Source organism: Convolutriloba macropyga, chromosome 10 (assembly GCF_964194025.1).
Source record: "Convolutriloba macropyga chromosome 10, txConMacr16.3, whole genome shotgun sequence".
NCBI classification, from domain to species: Eukaryota; Metazoa; Xenacoelomorpha; order Acoela; family Convolutidae; genus Convolutriloba; species Convolutriloba macropyga.
In genome coordinates, this window is record NC_134477.1 from 59,303,494 (window position 1) to 59,324,795 (window position 21,302).

The following is a 21,302-nucleotide window of genomic DNA, read 5'->3' on the forward strand; positions in this document are numbered from 1 at the left end:
CTTTGACACTTAATCTTATCAAAAATTTTGAGTGAATTTTTGAGTTCTGCAAGTATTTATTGTACTTTTTGATGTCTTTTTATTTAATCTCGATGGTGGCAAGTCTCTAATGCTGCTATTAGGGGCTAAGTTTATAGATTTAATCGTTTTTGTTCAAAGCTAGTGCTTTCTATGTCTTTGTCACTAATTGTTTTCAAATATTAAATACCAATTTTTTTTGAATTTTGCGAGTTTTTCTTTTCAATTTTGTCGTCCCTAAATTTTAGTCTTATTGTCGACAAGTCTCATTGGTTCCTGAAAAAGCTTCAATTAAAGCAAGTCACTTTAGTTCATAGCTATTGCCATTTGTGACTTATACGCTTGTTTGTTTTTTTAAAAAATCCTAGTAATTTTTAGTTTTGCTAGTATTTGTTGTACTTATTGCCGTCTTATCTCTTAATCTCATAGATGACAGGTCTCAACGGTGTTTATTGAGGAGTCAGTTATTTGATGTTATTGTATCCTTCAGTAGTTGTTGAGTTCTGTGACTTTTATACTACGTGTATTCACAAAGTTTCAGCGAGTTTTATTGCGTTTTTTAGTTATTTTTATCTTATCGTTTATTTTTATTAGTGAGAGGACTCTTCGACATTTAATTACAGGTTTTTTTATGAGAAATAGAGGATTATATTTGGCAGTTTGGGGAATAGAGTCGGCAACTTGAGTTCATAGCAATTGTTTGATCCTGTCTTTCAAAAAATTAAGTTGAATTTTCAGTAGTGCTTGTTTTTGTTGTTCTTGTATTGTTCTTTTTTTTGCTTAGTCTCAATACTAAAAACTCTCATTTGCTTTTTAAAGCGGTGTAAATGTAAGGTAATAAATTAATACCATTCTTTGAGTTGTATTTCAGGACTTCTCCTGCTATGTTTTTTAATTCCTCTCCATCCATGATTCTTACGACCTAACTTCTTGGAATTGATTTTAGTGACTTCTACTGCTTTGCAGCTACAATTTGTGTACATGATGTCATATGTTATGCTTTAGGACAATTGCGTGGCGTACTTCAATCAAAAAATGACTTCTGAAACCACGTAATGAACTTTAAATTTTATGAAATTGTTAAAGATCAATGGCGTGCATCCAAGTAGTGCCAAACGTAAATGCCCTATTTCTTGAGTAGAGAGTCTTGAGTTATTAAATTAGAATATCAAATTTGAAAAGAACTCTGTTAGGACTCTTTCATTATAGAGCGTATGTGTCTCATAAAAGTGACAGTCCAAATCTAACCCAAAAAATCTGGTAGTCTTTTAAAGGAATGGGGATCTGTCCAGCTTATTTCTTCAGTTTTTTCAATTCAATGGAGGGCCACAAGTCTATCGTGGCTATTTTCCGGCCATCTGCCAGCTATGTTTCTCATTTCTTTTTATACAAAATTATAGCTTCGATTCAAAAATTGTTGATAAATGTGTTTAATTGTATATTTTTTATTTGAGTCGTAAAAACTTATTAATTCAACAATTAGTTTGCTGGAAAATGTACTAAGATGTAGCGAAAGAACCCGTTACAAGAACAAAATCTTCCCTAAGCATCGCAATATTTTTCTCTTTTTTTCTTTTTTCTTTACATTTCTTAAACAGCTCCCTTTTGTGAACATTCAATAGATAATGATGTAGATCTTTTACTAAAATCATAAAAAACTTGTAAGAGGTACAACATGACCTTTCTCTTCTTCTTCTCTACGATTCCTAAACAAAATTTAGTAAATTGACTGAGGAAAAAGTAGAAAAAAGCATGAACCGCATATATATTCCCCTGCTTGAAAAAGATTAGAACCGTTATGAAAATTTGGATCTGTTCTGTTTCGGCCCCCAGCTTAGTGGGCTTATACTTTATACGTCCCCCAGGCGCACGTGCTATTTTCCTACACAGTAACTTGCTATATAACAACATATAATTTGTAACTGGGGGGCGTGAAACAAACTGTGGGGGGGGGCAAACAGAATAGATCTGAAAATTTTTGTTTGTGTTTATTGGAGCCTCAAAGTTCCCCTGAATTTCTACTTGATAAATATGAATCTAACCCTGCAGGTTAAGGCAAGATTCTTGCAAGTACAATTACTTTCTTTCTATAAGATTTATCTACGCGACTAAAACCATAACGAATAAAATGTGTCTACTGTCGGTTGTCATGAGATTCGAGAAAAAGTTACTTTTTGAAGTTACTAGCCGTGCCAAGTTACAACCGTGACTAAATGACCTCAATAAAAACGCCCAAATCCAAACGTTTATCACCCTATTGCGCGTTCTGCTTTTGCTGAGACTGTGTTTTATTGGCTGAAAAAGGTATCAATCCGTATGTGTCCCCTCAGATTAGGGGGTGCATATTATTTGCACCCCCCCCCGAAGCACGTGCAATATTTTTATATAATGATTAACCATGTAATGATACGTGCTCTATAATTGGGGGGAGCATAACGTACTGGGGGGGCACAAGCGGCAAAGATCCGAATCCGAATTCACTTCCGACTGTCAACTTAGTCGGGAAATCTGCCTTTGTTCTTTATAGAGACCTTGAAGACGAAAAACATTGGACCGTTTGAAATTTTTAAATTTTGAAGTCGTTGTCGTTTCTCACCCCCCCCCCCCCCAAAAAAAAAAATAGTACACCCAATAAGGGGTTATTGGGTACTATTTTGCGCCTCACGTGTACACAAAATGTTTTACTATTTAACGGCGTATGTGTTTTATACCTCCCCCCCCCCCAGCTTAGTGATTATATATAACTTTTTGGACTGGACACGTCTTACATTAACACGATCGTTTTACTGCGGGCGCTGCGCATCTTGCGTATTTCATTGATTGAGGGGGGGGGAGGGGTGAGGTTGACAGAAATTTATTGACAGAAATTATTCTTGATTGTATTGAAAAATTTGCACCATTAAGAATCTTGAGAATTAACCGCAAATCTCAATGGATGACCAATCAAGTGAAAAACACCATCAAAAAGAAAAACAATAGTTTCAAAAAATAGTTGGAAAATCCTTCAGAAGAAAACCATAAAAAGTATAGGCAACAACGCAACCTTGCAACCGAAGCTATCAAAAATGCACGTCTGAGCTATTTTGATAATCTTACCAAGAAGAAAAACAAAACGAACAAAAGCCTTTTTCTGCGTTCAGTGAATTTTGCACTGACAAAAAATCAGTCGAATTGAACATCAATCCCGAGATTTTCAATGATTATTTTGCTGGCATAGGCAAAAACTTAGCTTCAAGTTTCAATGAAACTGATATTTGTTTTGGTAGGGAAATTATCAATAGCTTTGTTATGTCACCAGTTATTGAAAAAGAAGTCTCAGCTTCTATTAGATCACTGAAAAACAAAACATCGTCTAGTCATGATGGCATTAGTAACAAAATTGTAAAAATATCTTTCTCAGTCATTTCACATCCACTTACAAAATTGTTTAATCAATGTATTAAACTTGGTTACTTTCCTTCGGAATGGAAATTTGCGAGAAAAAAACCATTGTTCAAAAATGGTTCTAAGACCGACCCGAGTTGTTACCGACCCATCAGTCTCTTAAGCTTGTTGTCGAAAGTGTTTCAACTAATTTTATTTAATAGGATGATGCATTTCATAAAAAATTTTAAAATAATCAATGAAAATCAATTTGGATTTCAACAAGGAAAATCGTGCAAAAACGCTTTGATCTCTTTTACTGAGTTTTTAAGGAATTCGGTAGACCAAAGTTTAAAAGGATTAGCGTGTTTCATTGATCTAAAAAAAGCATTTGATACCATATGCCATAAAACAATGATTAAAAAACTCGAAACTTACGGTTTCCGAGGGAATTTTTTGAACTTAATAAAGAGTTTTCTTGAGAATCGCCACCAGTACGTTGAATACAATAATTCTGTCTCACAAAAATTGAAGTTGAACTATGGCGTTCCGCAAGGGTCAGTCTTGGGTCCACTGTTTTTCCTGTTATACATTAATGATCTCCCGGGAGTTTGTAAGTCAAACAAAATTACTCTGGTTGCAGATGATATTACAATTTACTCTGCTGCAAAGCAGAACACTAGTTTTTTCTATAATGAAGTTAAGGAAACAAAGAGATGGTTTGAAGAGCATAAGTTGACAATTAATGACAAAAAATGCAGCTTCATGAATTTTGGAAAACGTGAATACTTGAACAAAAATTTTCTAGTTAAAAACGTACAAAATGTAAACAAAATTACGTATTTAAGCATCATTATAGACCACAAACCGAATTACAAATCTCTTGTCGAAAAAGTAGCGAAACAGATGAGTAAGTTTTGCGGAGTTTTGTACAAAGCAAGATACTACTTTACAAGAAATCAGTTACTACTTTTCTATGAAAGCTATGCCAAGTCTGTAATAACGTATGGTCTTATTGTTTAATGTTGTACAACTAAAACAAACCTGAACGAAATTTTCAATTTGCAAAAAAAAGAATTTTTCGAGCAATTTTTTTTAAACGGAAAATTGATTCCGTTCAATCAATAATGAGCAAATTCAAATTGCTCAACATATTTGAACTGTATGTATCAGAAATTTTTCGAGAAGTTTTTTTTGCATTTGGCAGACAAATCTGTTCATAAATTTCTTAATAAGAAAGAATTTCTTGCTAGACGAGCAACTCGGAATACAACTAAAGGAATTTTACCAAGCAAACTACATCATAAAGAAACAGGAAAAAAATCTTTACAACGACAGCTCAGACTGGCTCACAATTATGCCGCTGAAAACAACCTAATCCCAGAAAATATAGCTAAAATGAACGCCATCAGTTAAATTTTTTGACAAAAATTTTACTTTCCTTTACATTTTTGAAAATCAAAATTTAATAGATATGTTTTTTTGACATGCGTTAGGTCTCCTCCAATATACTTCTGGGCTACCCACTCGATGAGACATAAGTTTCTTTGGGATGCCCGCCAGGCAGTGACATGTATTATTTTACATATTTATATTGCTGTTCTGGTTAAATTCAAATTCAAATTCAGGTGCATAACACTGTGAGAACGATCATCAAAAATTCAAAAAAATTGATTGCGTAGCATTGCTAAGCATACCTGTGAGTACTAGTTTCGTTAGACGCAGTTTATATTTGCAGTTATATAACTTGCCAAACTTGCTATGGTCCAGAGCTCTGATCACAACCAAGCCCAGATCCTTTGATACATTTTTTCCGGATCGTTATCCGATCCCTGTTGCCCCCCATTCCCTTTACGTTGTTCACCCACCCCCTCTCCCCCCCCACCTGTTACAGAGTACGCGAGTACGCGGTGTCATTACATAGTAAATAATTGGATCTATTCTGTTTCGCCCCCTCCCTTGTGTTTTTATGACCCCCAGTTAAAAATTATATGTTGTTATATAGCACGTTACTACATAAGAAAATAGCACGTGCGCCTGGGGGTCATAAAAAATTTATGCTCACTAAGCTAGGGGGGGGGGGGTGCAAATAATATGGTAATATGAACCCACTAAGCGGAGGGCGGGGGGGGGGGTAAATGGAACAGATTCCTTTTTTTCAGATCTGCTCTGTGGATCGTTGGAAATGGAGACCTATTCTGACCTCCAAGATGTCCAGTCTGTGATCCACAAAAGTAGCCGAATGGCATACATGTTGAGAAATATTTCTCGTACATGCAAACACCTCACAATTCTGATAGTTTCTCTTATGGTCTACGAAAGGTATCGTCTCGTCTGTGGAGTTCAAACATCGCCCCTTTCAGGAAAGTAGTATAAAACAGATAAGTTGATATACCCTGATTTTATCGTTAGCGAGAAGTTTATGGTAAATCATAACATCGGTATCAGAAAATTGTGATAACTATCAAACTTTTCAAATAAATTATATATGTTTTATTATCTTATAGCTAAAAATTAAATTAAAACAAATCTTTGTTATCAAACTTTGATTCGGAATCAAAAGTTTTTGCTTATTAAAAGTTCAAATAATGAAGTGTTTGTTTTGTTGAAGAGTTCATCATTCTTCTCAAGCGCTCTCTATAACATCAGTCTTGTTCTCCTTAAGTTTCAGAATTCTTCTCTTTTCAATCTTCATTGAACTCTTGAAATTTATTTATGTTCTCCCCGCTCGTTGGGTGAGACAATATTTAAAAAAACGAAGGTCCCCTCTCAATGGGTGACACCTCTAAAATGATCAAAAACCTCAAATGACCAAACCCAAGAGCTGCAAAAGGTCTGAAAACAACCCAAAAGCAGACAATACTTCGAGACAAAAAATGGGAGCTGTAGCCCAAGAAAAGTAACACGTTCGGATAAAAGGCAACGCCCTGTTTTCACTGTTTTTCTGGTTGTATTCACACCCATCCCCAACTAGCTCATTGCCCCTGGCCCATGTGCTATTTTTTTTTGGGGGGGGGGGGTTGGGGAATAGGCCCGCTTTTCTCACACCCGACTTCTCCCCACTTTTTGGACAGATCCAATATCGGATCCTCATTGAACCATTAACATTATCAATAAATCAATTTCGGGTTAACAAAAAACTCTCACTGTGACTGCTTTTATCACTATTTTCATCAATTGGAGATGCTCAATGTTTAATTAATCAACACTATTGGTCTCATCGTATCACCTTTAATAATTTTATAGCGCAATGGTCACCCGGATCATAACAACATGAACTATAGTCTGCCCCATAAAGTTGAAATAAGAGAACGTTATAAAAACGCCAAAAACGTTCAATTGAGCATCACTGTGCTCATTTGAATGTCAACATTTTCTCCATTAAATTTTCATTCATTAATTTTTTCTACATGTTCTAAATTTGAACTTTGAACTTTGAACTTTAACATGTGGCTTTTGAAACGTTCGCCTATTTCAACTTTATCGGACACGCTATATGAACAAATTATGATCATGTCATTTTTTACCCTGTTCAGTAATAAAGGCTCTCTGAAAACACTCTGAACAGTCCAAATTTCATTTCTTCGTATATCATGCACTGTCAAAAAACACTTCTGTGAATATTCTGGACAGTTTTTTATTCAATCCAACAAAAAGTTTTCAAAACGGTCTAAACTAGTTTAGTCTTATCATGCTAAAAACTAAAAAATATTTAATATTGAATTGACTAAGCAACCAAAAGAAAGCAAACAAGAATAATGAAAACAACTGTAAAACACTGAAAATTGTTTCTGCAATAATTCTGCAATAATCATTCTGGTCTTAATTGAATGATGATTATATGCTGCTATATACAGTCTATCGGCCAAATACAGTCTATCGATTTCATTTCATAGACTGTACAACCATTCCCGCTCATCAAGAACAGTGTTTTTGCTGTATATCGACAACAATTGTATATGGTCGGCCCAGAACTATATCTGTTTTTGTTGAGCCAAAACAGACATTAATAAAATATCCATTACAATCAATTAAAAAGCATAAAATCTGGAAATTGTGACAAAAGGTTGAAAATTACAATCAATTAAAAAGCATAAAATCTGGAAATTGTGACAAAAGGTTGAACAGGTTTCATGCACTCGGTGTTTATTTTCTGGCTGTGGCGGTTTTCGTCTGTTGTTAATTAGTTACTTACAACGCTTTAATATCATTAGTCGTTGTCACGCTCAAAAATTCTCTTTTTGAAATTTGCATGTTTTTTCATGATTTTTCTCTGTACATCATGAAAATCAAAACTAGAGATTGTCAGTCTGTTTAACAAAAAATTATTTAGGAGTCCTATTCTGCACATCATGAGTAGCAAGATGCGCTTAGGATGCACTGATGCAGTACTGGGCCGATGATATAAAAGTGGAAAGCAATATTTCAGTACTGATATGCCATAGGGCTAGGGTCCGGGTAGGAAAAGTATGTCTATTGAGGTCCATTAATTTTGCTCGTGATTTAGGAATTGTATTCTGATTCGAGAACCAATTTGCAGACATGGGGCAAGTTTCGTAAATTTTGACAAACTTAGGCTCGTTTTCAGATTTCCCAAGGAAATGGAAAATGTATTCAGGACATATTTTCTCTAATCCGAATAAAATTATGGAGTTAATTATGTCCTCTAAAATCTTATTGTCATAAATTTAGAGATATGAAGTAATTTTCTACAAACTACGACTTTTCTGTTGTTCTTTGCTTGGTAGATAAGAGGTCGTTGGTCGTTCTTGTTAACGCCATGCGTTCAATTAGAAAAATTGATATCATAATGATCGTTGCTTATTGAGAGTCAGTCGATACTCAAAATAAAAAATTGAAATATAATCATTGGATTTCGTTTTCACAACAATATTCATCAATTTAGATGGAATTAATTTATTTTGTAATAGGTAGAGATGAAATTCAGAACTCAAAGAACATGAAATGAAACCGTTATACCGGTATAGCAACCAGAAAGTCCGTTAGAGCGTCAGTGATCAATTAAATTTACAAAAATATAAACAAAATTAACAAAAATAAACAAAACTAAAAAAACATCAAAACATCAAAGAAAAATTCGCTTTGGTTACTTCAACGTATAAACAACCAAGTGACACAAACAGGTAAAACAAATCTCCACACGTGCTATGCTAAAGTGTTAGCCCGCCCCACCAGACGTTGAATCAAAAACGGCCCGGGGCCATTGTAACATGTAATCAAAATTTTTGGCTCTCAAAATATTAATTCGGTGCTTTGATCTTCTTTTGAAATGCTTTGAAACCTAATCTAATCGGAGATTGTGAATATCCGATTAGAAATCTTTGTTTTTGAGATCTGTTCTATTTGTCTCCCCCCAGTTTTTTTTATGACCCCAGTTACAAAAAATTTGTTGTTATTTAGTACGTTTCTATGTAAGAAAATAGCACGTGCGCCTGGGGGTCATTAAAAATTTATTCTCACTAAGCTGAGCGGGCCAAAACAGAATAAATCGTACTTTTAGTTTCGTTTTTTAATATTTGTTGTTTTTTCATCAATTATTCCTGTTAATCGTTTTTTGTTTGACAAGGAGAAATTCGGCCCCCGATGAATACTGTCCGTTTTTAGTACAATTGCTGCAGTTTTAGGGCCGCAAACTGTAGTTTAATTTTTTGCAAACTGAAATAAAACAAATAACACCTGAAACTACATTATATGCAAAAACGTATTTGTCAAAACTCAAAGTCGACCATTGCCATATCGGTTGACCTAAAGTCGACCATGACCATATCGGTCGACCTAAAGTCGACCATGACCATATCGGTCGACCTAAAGTCGACCATGACCATAAGGGCAGACATAAAGTCGACCAAGACTATTAGCGTCAACATAAAATCATTTCATACCCAACATCGGTCGACCACTGTCTTTCTATACCCGATATTGGTCGACCACGGCCTTTTCATAATTCGACGTCTCAACTGGGGGGCTTCATACTTAGGAGGTCTAGAATGGAAAATAAATCTAAAAGTTCAGTTCAAAAACCAAAAACGAAAAGCCTATTAAAAATTCCGGTATAGATTACCCGACTCTGATAAGTCATTTAGAAATTCTGGCCTTTGTCGAGAACCGAGTTGCAGTTCGAGATAAGTCAAAAACTCGTAGTGACGTTAGCAGAGTTACGTGACCCACACTTGGAACAAGCATGTGCAAGTTTTGCAGTCTGGCAGTGCAGAAATCTGGCGTTTTGAAAACCTTCACCCAAGTATTTCAAGAGGGGAGTGCTCATTTATTTTTCAGTTAAATGGCGACGATTCCTGTACACATCTCTGTTTACATACTTCATCGCCCTCAATGGCTTTCTGCTTGTGGACGCTTTAGTAAACTATGATACTGAAATTCAATTTCGAAGTTTAATTGAGTATACTGACTACTATGATGATTACGATTATTCATACTATTACTATTACAGCTACGATTACAATTACAACTATAATCCATACGGAATAGCAAGAGCGCATCCTAACATGGGACAAAATTTTTTAAGAAATTTTTTTTTCACAATTTTAAATGACCGAAATGTTTTCCGGTTGATTTATGCACATTATATTTTTGACATATATCACCAAGTTTACTTTTTGTTGACTTTTTGATTAAAATTCAATCGCTTTTGATTGTTGGTCAAAATCTGAGACGTTTTTCTCCTTATCACATTATTTGCAAAATGCACGTTTAATTCATTAACGGCTGATTCAGATCATTTTGAGATCTATTCTACCCCATTTGTAAAAAAAAGGGGCACAAAAACACGAGAGGAGAACAGAACAGATCCATTGTAGTATCAATGAAAACTTTATCTTCACGTCAGGTATCAATGCTAATTAATAAAAACCGAAACCGGATATTTACTAGGCCAATTATAGTAATTTACCCGTCAACTTTTTGAACATTTTGGACCGAACCTAAATGTGACGGGAGTAAAATGAAAGCTGCGGTGCATAATATTTAGAGCAAAAGAATAATTATTCGCAGGCCATACTGCAGTGTGTTATTCAATACACTATCGACTAGGCTATGACGGAAGCGAAGGATACTGAAGCTATCCAGGTCGCTCTTCGCAGTGGTATCTCTGACGCGAAAGGATGATTAATAACGACCTAGGAAATGATTCGGAGCTAATAATAAGTCTTCTGGTCAACTATTTGATTCAATCTTCAAACACATACGAGCATAGAATTTGCAATTTGAACGAAACCAGAAGCAGTCACAAATAAACGAAAGTTGAAACGATCTCTTTCTCTTCATATTTTTTGCTCTAAGCTGCCGTATCTCCTGTCCTCCGCTAAAACGTGAATGTCTCAACGAGCATAGATTTGAGTCCGCATTTAGTAAACATTTTTATCAACTACAATTCAACATTATCAAGCAGTAGGATGGATAATTTTTAGCAGCAATGATTAGAAATCCCACCGTAACTTAATTAAAGAATACAGCCTTATTTTGTGCTCCATCCTTCTTAACTTTCGCATTTGTTTTCTTTTTATTTTCAATTTTTTTTCAGAAATCTAGGCAATGGATTTAGTACTTACCAAGTCTATAGCAAGCTAAACTGAGACTTAAACTGAATCGTTTATGTGGTCACTTATCAATAATTTCTCCACTCTTGTTGTGATGATCATAGCAAATAGCTAGAATACTTGCCACACGGTCAACTGCATGTCAAATACGTGTCACATATAAACAAGAATCTGTCAAATTCTTGCTGGACAATTATCGAATAAAAAATCTGATAGTTTTTTGCTCGAATACAATACAATACATTATGGTCACTTGGCTGCACTCTTGAGAAAATTCCAATCGCAAGAAATTTGTTTTGTAATAACGTTGTGAAAAAGTTCAATTGAGCTTATAACTGAAGATAGTTTTTAAACAAAACTATAATGTCAATTAATTTTGCATTGTTTCAAAAGAAGTGAGAAAATACCTACTCCAGTACACTACTAGAGCATACCAACTATTAGGAAAGTTCTTTTTTCGTTCCAAGCGTGAGATCTTAAGCCAGAATTCTGAAATGAATCAATTATTAACATAAGCACTTAGTCACGTAACCCTGCTTAAAGCACGAAAGCTGCGCGTTTTAAAATGATTGAAGTCAACGAAAGGCAGCCTATAGATATAGGAAATTTTGGGACTTTAACATCTGGCGCTGCAGATTATAAGCACTAAAATGTGCATGTTAATTTTTTCAGTTAAAGGTCTGAAAACAATATGACGTTGCTTCTGCTTTATGAGGCAAGTTTAAGCTTCACAGAGGCAAAGAAAAATATGATCTACTTTTTGCTTTTCCTATGTCTATAAGCTATTTTCTTGCCCCCTAGTAATCTGCATAATGCTCTTGTTACCATGTTTTTCTCATTTATTTTTCTCAAAAAAGGTTTCCTCGTGGCATATTTGTATTCTTCTGATAAAATCATCTTTCTAATCCTCGCGATTCTGAAGAAAACTCTCAAATTCATAAAATTGGTCTAGCAAATGCTCTTGAATTATCAATATCTTATTTATTCTTTTAGTAACTGTTCCTCATAACTCTGCCGCCAGAGACAGAGAGAGACACTAATTTGTCCTAATCTTTTCAAGTGGTTTTTGCGATCAAAGTTTGTGAATTTATCAAAAAGTTGTATTTTACTAATAACATTACAGGTCATCACATCACATTTAGTTGCATGTTTAGGAACAAAAGAAAATATAACCTTAAATGAGCCGTTCAAATCTTAGGAGTCAGTTCTTAATGGCAGATATTTTGTTGTTTTTGGCTAATGGAAAGATGTCCAGAAGTTTTTCGTACTGATGAACCAAACGTACAGTTTCAAAAAAAACGTTTGCAAAAACTTAGTTCTTGTCTGCAAAGAAATACGCACTCATGTCCCCTGTTGTTGAATTTATTCGGAAAACATGAAAACTGATGCTCATCGAATGCTTTTCATCTGTTATTTAGAATAAAGTTGGGAAAAATTGAACTGAGCGATATTTAACTATTTGAGTCGGGGAAGATATATATTTTTTTATATGGTTGTGAGCTGGGCAGATTCTTTTGAGATCAAGATTAATCCTGATTGCCGATTTGATTTGTTTGTTTAGTTCAGTGTTCAATTCATTAGCGAAACTATTGAAAGGTAAACAAGGTTAATGAATGTTGCTCAGAACCAAAGACTTTATCGAGAATTGGTTAGCCCAGCATTAGATTCAAAGTCTCCTGCTCTAGCAATGCGCTTTGCTTTATAGAATAAGAAAAAATTTTTGCACGTTTGGCAAGATTAGCAAATGAAATTTTGAAGGCATTAAAACCTTCAGATCTCGTCTCTTTTCATGTTCACTGTAGATTGAATTCTTAGTAAGAATAAAATCGAGGCTATAGTTATGGTTATGTAGTAAAGATACTTCGTTGTTTAGGTTACAAGATAGGTAACAAGACCATAACACAAGCAATCATTAAATACTCAACAGTTTTCTTTGTATATATTCAAAAGTGGTTTGAATAGTTTTCATCAGTTGTCTGCACATACTCAACAGTTGTTTTACCGGGGCTCTTTGATAATATTGAATATTATTGAGCACTTTCAAATTTTCTTCAGAGAGTAAAAAAATGTTTTCTAATTAAGCATTCTGAAAAAGCGGAGAAATTAAGGTTTATGTGGGGTTTGGGTGGAACGAACAATCAGTGTTTTATTCTAAAACCAATGAGTATATTGCAATACTTTCAAGTATTTTTCAGGAATCGTGTAACATTATACCCAATCATACAAAAGTATCTCACAATAAAGCGTCTTGGGCAAGACTTTTTGTCTACTTGGAACCAACTACCTTTCTCTTGCCAGTAATATTTGTCGACCAATCAAAAGTAGTTGATCCAACAAATTTATAATATTTTGTGTCTGTTGAACAATATCAAGCCATTGGTATTCTACACACTAAAAAATGTTCAGGTAAATTTACCTGAAAAACACCCTAACTTACCTGAAACGTTCAGGTAGTTTTGCTTTACCTGAACTTACCTTAAATTTACCTGAAAATTAGCTGGAAAATTACCTGAAAGATGGCACCACCTGAATATTTACATGAACATACCTTAAATTTACCTTAAAAACACACCTGAACAGTTATGCTAAAATTACTGGAACTTACCTTGAAAATTTGCAGAAACTACCTTAAAAAATAAGGTAAAACGATCTGAAATTCACTTTAAAATGACATTGTTTTTAACCTGAACTTCAAATGTAAATAAGTTTAGTTACGGTAAATTTACCCTTAAATATTAGGTAAAAAGTTAAGGTGTTTTAGGGTAAGTTAAGGTTTGTTCAGGTAAAAGTTCAGGTTGTGCCCCCCTTTTTTTCAGGTAAATTTAAGGTAAAAACTAACGAAATTAGGGTAAACTTACGGTGAGTCAAGGTAAAGTTCAGCTAAGGCAAAACTACCTGAGCCGGTTCAGGTAAAATTACCTAAAAAAATTAAAGTAATTCCGGTGGAAACAGGAGAATGAGAAAAAAGTCTCAGCCTATTCATGAGAATCTTTAGATCTTTAGCTTCGTTGATGACTAGAAAGGGTGAATTACTGAGGCCCACGAAGGAGCCGCAGCTAACCAGAAGGCATTCTCGACATCAAAGAAAAGAAAGAGTCCCAAAACCGCTAAAACAAAAACCAAGAAGGGAGCAAGAAAAGGAGAGTGTGGAAGGCGCCACAACAAAAAGGGATGAGGACACAAACAAAAGCCGCTGGGGGAAGTCTTTCTTGATTACTAGAAAGGGTGAAGTTCGATCATGAAGTCGATATGAAACTCTCTGTTTAGGCTCTAGAGAAAAATTGATTTTAGGCAAAAAAATTTTAATGACTTTTTTATTTTTATCCCCGTGTTACGTCATTAGGAGTGCCGTTCTGCTATAGAAAAGATTTTAAAGGATGGGAAGGCTGACAAAGTTGACCATTTACGATTTTCACCTTGAAAAAAAATTTCGGGTTTTTGGAAAAAGTTTTTGAATCGTCTAGTTCATCTGCTCATACTCGAAGAGGACTATTGGAGACGTGTTTGTTTTTGTAATGCAGGCCTAATTTTTTTGGTATTTTTACTGCAGAACGTTACAAAAGAAAACTGAAAAAAAATTTAAAGTGATTTTACCATAACAAAGTTAGGGTAAATTTCTACCTTAACTCAAGTTAAGGTAAAGTTAAGGTAAACTTTACCTTAACTTTACTTTATTAACGGTTTACCTTAACTCCGTTAAGGTACACTTTCCTTAGCTTTATTTAGTGTGTAATCAAGCGACCAACAAAATGTTATTTTATCGTGAACAAAAAAAGAAAAAATTTCTTGCGATATAGATTACTTGGGCTGACAAATATTATGTTTGGCCCATAATGTTCTGGCCTTTTAGCTTCATGTCATACGTCATTATTGGAACTCTGACTTTTGCCATTTTTACCCACCTTCGCAAAAATTCTTCAACTTCATCGACCGTCAATTCAATTTCTTCTGAAAGATTGACTATTTCGAAATACTTTGGTGTAACATCACAGCTTTACTTGTTCTGTTCCTTTCCATTCTTTGTGAGTGAAATCGTTAAGCTAAACGTGGCCCGATTTTTCGAACTGTTCTGGAACGGTACATTCAAAATATCTTTCAATATTTTCTTCGGGCTGATTTGATTTTGCGGAAAATTAAATTGAATGCCCAGAGTGAGGTGCCAGACGGAAGTGACCACTGATCAGACCAAAGTAAAGAGCAAATGGTGTTTTTTACGACCAAAAATACAGGATCTGGGAATTGGTTCGAGTACACATAAGCCTGGACAGTGGCCTGATTTTGGTCTGATCAGAGCTAGGTCACTTCAGTAGGGGATTGCGTGATCAGAGGTCACTTCCGTCTGGGATTGTCTGATCAGAGGTCACTTCCGTCTGGGATTGTCTGATCAGAGGTCACTTCCGTCGGGGATTGTCTGATCAGAGGTCACTTCCGTCTGGAATTGTCTCATCAGAGGTCACGTCTGTCCGGGATTGTCTGATCAGAGGTCACTTCCGTCTGGGACTGTCTGATCAGAGACAACTTCGAGCACACTCAGAGCGCACACCGTATTTCGAGGGCACATTAGTCTGATCAGAGGAGTCTTTGGTCTGGAACGATCTGATCAGAGGTCACGCCCGTCTGGGACCTCAATCTGGCTGGGTTAAAATTGATTGAGCTAAATCCAATTGAACGGTTCTGTTTTGTTTTGAACTAATTTTGTTAATCAATAATCAAAATAGTATTAATTTCATGTGAAGCTAAATTTCATACATTTAAGCAGATGAAACTGCAACGCGGTAATATTTATTTGTCAACGTGATTAAAAATATTTAAAAATAAACTCATTACTCGAAAGATTTGAGTTCTCATTGGTTTCCAATTAATTCCCGTCGGCATAATTTTATTAATCTCTGCATGGATCAGAGAAAACTAATAGCATGAAAAGTAGCACCGATTGATCATAAAAATGACATTAGAAAAATCCCATCGACGATTAATGAAAAATCATAGAAACCGAAATTCCCATCGACCGATCATGGTAAATTGGTAAAAACGTTTTCTAACGGCTAAAAATTTGAACCCATTAAACTTCTACTGCAATCCGGATTCGGCAACGACGAAACTGTAATAAATTGCGCTGAAATACACACTTACATAGAAATACACGCAAAAAAAACACAAAGCATACAAAAAAAAACACTGAATTTCCAAATGAGTATAAATAGGTCAAGGAGCCTAAACATAACACAAATGGCAGCGTAAAGATATAACATAAGTAATAAATAACAGGTAAAAGATTTTCTTCTCCAGGTAGAAGAAACAAATTATACCAACTCAAAAATGAAGCGTTATTTAAATTTAAAAGCTTTCCAAGAAACATTGCCGACAATGTTTCCCATTGGGTCCTTCTGAAATTGTTGGAAAAAGTAGTTCTTGAAGACTTTTTTAACCCGCCTGTTTGATTCATTCCCTTTTAAGTATTTTTCAAGACAATTATTAATTGATAAGCCTTTTCGGATAATACTTTTGTCCAACCATGATGTTTTTGACCTCTCTTCAAGAAAAATAGTTTTCGTCCTTGAATGTCTGTAGAACTTATAGGTTGGCAAGCTGAGTCCTGTTATTCTTCGGAAGGCAGGCTTCTTAAATGTCAAGAGTTGATTGACATACATTGCTGTTCTGTATTCAAGTAGTTGTTTAATTGGCAGTATATAGTTATCTAGTTTGATACTAAGTGATGAACTGTTAAATCGTTGAACATAACAAGCTTTAACTGCCCAATTGAGTTGCTTTTCTAAGGTTGTCAGAAGATTTTTTGAAATTGACGAAAGCAAAACAGCTGAGTACTGGAGATGACTAATAACAAGAGAATTCAGTAGGATTTTGCGCAAATGGTATGGTACTACGTTTCTCAGGACGTAAAGTGTTTTTATTCCTTGCGCCATCTTGCTGAGTATTTGTTTAACTTGTTGTTGGTACATCAATTTTTTGTCCAAAATTACTCCGAGATATTTCACATTCTCAACTTCTTTTATTATGTGGTTGTCAACTTTAATAGACTCTGCTGTGGAAGAAGTGCCAAAGACAATGAACTCAGTTTTTTCTGAATTCAGTTTTAAAGAATGGTATGAAAAATAGTCAACAAGCGAAGAAATTGATTTCTCTAAATGCAGCTTGCAATCAGTAATTTTTTTGCCGAAAGTATAAACAACTGCATCATCAGCGTATTGGATTAAACTGCAGTTGATGAAATTTGGTAGATCATTTACATATAGGTTGAATAGGAGTGGTCCTAAAACTGTGCCTTGTGGAACTCCTTGCCTAACCTCCAGCCAGTCAGATTCAGCTTCTGGTATCACTACTCTTTGATGTCGGTTAGTGAGGTAGCTCTTAATGAAAAGGATAGCCGAAGAAGAGAAACCAAGGTGTTTAAGTTTTTCTAGTAAAACTGAGTGGTCGATTGAATCAAAAGCTTTTGACAAATCTAAAAACGCCGCAGTGACCACTTTTTTTTCATCAAGTTTCTGTCTTACAGTTTCTGTCAGATATACAAGAGCATCAATTGTTGAAAATTTTTTCCTGAATCCAAACTGTGTTTTGGATAGGAGGTTGTATTTTGATAGGTGTTCCTCTATTTGACCTTTGATTAAAATCTCAAGAACTTTTGACAAAGCAGGCGTTATAGAAATAGGCCTATAATTCAGCGGGTTTTCAGTGTCTCCTTTTTTGTGGATAGGTGTAATATTTGCCAATTTCAGTAGAGAAGGAAATTTGTTTTGTTTAAGAAATCCGTTGAAGAGAAAACATAACGGCTCTGCTAAAATATGAGCACCATCTTTTAATGCCCAAGCCGGAATAGTTGAAGGACCCAATGGTTTGTTTTTATTGAGGTTGTTGAGAGCTTTACGACACTCAAATGTGGTAAAGAAACGAAACGAGAACAAATTAGGGTTGATCTGCTGAAAGTTTTGTTTAATGGTTGGTTTATTTAAAAGAAATTCACCAAGTTTACTAAATTTATAGTTAAGCAAATTCGCTATTTTTTTGCTGTCGGTTATTACATCCTCAAAGCAGTTTTTCAAAGAGAGAATTTTAGTTCCTGTTCTAGATTTATTTCTGACTTCGTTGATCAGATTCCATTGTTTCCTGGAGCTGTTAGCAGACTCAATCAATTGTGTTTGGAAGCGTTCATAATCTTTCAGATACTCTTTACTCGTCAGATCTTTTAGTTTTAGGAAATTATCAAAATTTTCTGATAGTAGAAATTCGTTCCTCTTTTTATTGAGGCATTTTGTTGCGTTTGAGACAAACTTATCTGCAAGTGAAAAATTAGGTTTGTTGTTCCGTATAAAAATTTTTCTGATTGGTGCATGTAATCTGATTACATTTGCAATCAGACTTTCAAAACGTGAGAACATTTCTTCGATATCATTAGATTCATAGATGAGGCTCCAGTTAATGTAATTTAAAGAATTTCTGAATTTGTGGGGATCATAATTACGCTTATCAAATATCAGTTTCCTGAGTGGTTTTTGTTTTTGAGTCAGCGTGAAATCAGCGAATAGAATTTGTGCAAGATGATCGCTTTTGATAGGAGAGTCGAATACATAATAGTATTTCCCTCTCAGCCCATTATCAGTTATGATATAATCTAATAAACTGCAGCTACCGTTCTGGTGCCTGGTTGCAGTTCTTGAATTCATCAAGTGCAAGTCGTAAGGTAGAATAATTGTATCCAGTTTCTGTTTTTCTTTGTTGTTCAAGTAATTAATGTTGTAATCTCCTATTAGGCATATTGATTTATTTTCAGTGGAAGCCTTATCGATGCATAAAGCCAATTCATCCAAAAACTGTGAACAAAATTGTTTATTTGGATTGTAAGAAATATTAATCAAGATACTTTTGTGAGAGGATAATTTGCATTCAACCCATAAACTTTCAAAAATTTTGGACATGTTGTTAAGGTCTTTCCTGATTTTCGAATTGCAAAATTTGGGTACTAATAATAACAATCCTCCTCCTTTTTTATCCTGTCGATCACATCTGTGGATATCAAACTGATAGGGATTAGGGTTATAAAAACTATTACTATCAATACTGGTCAACCAGGTTTCTGTTAAACCGTAAATACAATTTGGACCGATGTCATTGAGTAAACTCTTCAACTGTAGCTGTTTTTTCTGGATACTTTGACAGTTAGCATGCACAATTTTCAGCTGCATGGGCCATTTTTTACATTTTGTGTGTATACTATTTAAGGTTTCCAAAGGCCCTGGGTTTCTTTCAACATCCCCGTGAATTAACATAAGTATGTGAACATATAGAAGGAAAAAGAGCCCAGATGAGAAAAAACATACAAAGCCGAAAACTTTCAGCAGGTCAACTTTTATCAAACACAAATCAAGTTTTTTTAATTTAGAATTGTAAGTGAGGCTCAGTGGCGTGGGAAAGTTTAAAACCACTGTTTTTCTCGTCAAAAAATAATAACATAAATTTATCAGAATTACAGCTTTCAACATTATACTCAGTTATTGATGTCAAACCGCTCGTGCCTAATGAATCAAACAAACTATCAAAATGTTTCCATTTATTTCATCTAAAAGTCAAGGTTTGACAACAGTTAATATGGATGATAGCGATTAAATGATAGGTTGTTATTTGGAGGCTGTGAAAAGTAGCGTTGCTGATAATCAGAGAATTTATTTTGCATTTTATAAGAAGCGTTAGATGTTACTTTACTAAAGTCAATAACCCCATTTGAGGTTTTTAATAGGTATCCCAGCAGTATGTTTTTCAGGAATGGTATTCCCAACTTATAATTTAAATGCACATTGTCATGGTACAATTGGTTGAAATGTGTGATGCGTGGATTGTATGTTGAAACACTTCGAATAATATCATTTAGCTTAAGCACTACAATTGCATTATCAACATTCCCATAAGTATTATTTAGCAAATCATTAAATACTGCAATTTTTTCATTTTTATCACTGTTTATAGGTATCTCCCTAAAAGGAGGAATTTCACACAGCACCATTGAATCGGGAGTAAATTTTTCCATGCATTTATCAACCAGTTTTTGATAGTCCGCAAACAAATCTTTACCATTTTTGGAAGATTTTGAAACGCTATTAGTCCCATCCTGCAAAATTATGGTTTTTAGTTTTTTTGATTCATACTTGTCAACAACTTTTAATTTTTCAAGCGTCGTGGAACCCCGGTATGCATGAATTGCAACGTCCAGTGGAATACTTGCATCATCATACAGCTTTGCTATTATGCTACTACCCAAAACACAATTCTCCTGCAAAGTCGTGAAATCATTTTTTTTGAAATCTCTGACCTGTTCCTGGAACAAACCAAAACCATTGGGGGATGATGCTGACTGTTTCTCAGAGTTGTTGCCTTGTTCTCCTCCAAGGCAGGGATGAGCATCAATTTTCGTTTTGAGTCCCGTTAACACTTGTTCAATAAATAAATCTTTTCGATGTAATTTATTAGACAAATCAACATAAAGTTTGTAGGAAGTATCTTTATTTAGCTGTTTCCATTCATCAAGAGTTAGCAGGTTGGGAGCTTGACAGCTGCTATCTATATTCATTGCTTTAATCTTCACAAGAAATGTTTTATGTAAAGGAAACTGAGAGAATTTGTTCAATTCAATGTGCACGAAACGATTTTGTGTATTCAAAAAAAGAGCATTTAAAGGTCAACTGTTTGAATCAACTGTAAAGTGAGCGTCTATACATACACAAGTACACACACAGTTTTTCTCTCTCTCACACACACACACACAAATGCATACAAAAATAGCCATGCACACACACATACACATTCGTATATAATGCGCTATAATCATTTTTTGTTTATTTGAGCTGAGATTTTTATTTTTCAGCAAATAAAATTCTTAAAATTTCAGCACATTTCAGCGTTTCAGCGCATTCAGAGCTTTCTTCTATAAAAATGCACTGAAATGACGCTGATGTTTTGACCGGTGCTGTATTCTAGTTTTAATGCATTCTGCATTGAGTCAATGTTTTATTTTCAGTTTTTTTGCCTTACTAAGTTAGCTTCAATGAGTTATTTCTGATCCTTTACAACTCAATGGAAATCAGATCTTTTTTGTTTTCTCCTCGTGAGTTTTATGAAAATTAATTTATTAAAACTTACAACTATTTGAATCAGATTTTACAATTCATAGTATTCAATTGTATTCATTGCATGGTGGCGGTCAAGCAAGCCAGTAGGCTAGCAAGCCGAATGTTGAAAATGAGGTCAAGTTAGCCAAAAAGTTTTGGGATACCCGTATTTCAAGTTGGCCCCTGCTGGGCCGGTGGGCGCGCTTCGTGCACGTCAGGGCTTCGCCGC

General features: G+C 34.8%; 1 protein-coding gene across 1 annotated transcript in view; it reads left to right on the plus strand.

The window, feature by feature from the left end:
- Positions 1 to 21,302, plus strand: part of LOC142348236 (uncharacterized) — a 223,240-nt gene that overhangs the window by 69,592 nt on the left and 132,346 nt on the right. The gene's annotated exons all lie outside the window — the stretch shown is intronic.